This window comes from Eimeria tenella, genomic scaffold (assembly GCF_000499545.2).
Source record: "Eimeria tenella Houghton genomic scaffold, Eth_scaff2282, whole genome shotgun sequence".
In the NCBI taxonomy this organism is placed as follows: Eukaryota; Apicomplexa; class Conoidasida; order Eucoccidiorida; family Eimeriidae; genus Eimeria; species Eimeria tenella.
In genome coordinates this window covers 1,683-1,893 of record NW_013542139.1, presented here as the reverse complement: position 1 = coordinate 1,893, position 211 = coordinate 1,683, and positions in this window count along the sequence as shown.

The window sequence follows — 211 nt, the reverse complement described above, 5'->3', positions numbered from 1 at the left end:
CCCTGTGGGGCCCCAAGGGGGGCCCTGAGGGGCCCCACCATGGGGCGCCTGGGGGCACCCACCTAGAAGGGAACCCCAAGATGGGGTTCGCGTTTAATACCCTAATTTTTGAATGTAAGTGTTGTTTGGTAACTCTTTAGGACCTGCTGTGTCTGCTGCTGACAGAAAGAAACATTGAAAAAGAGCCTCTGGTGCTCAGTTAGTTTCCCCT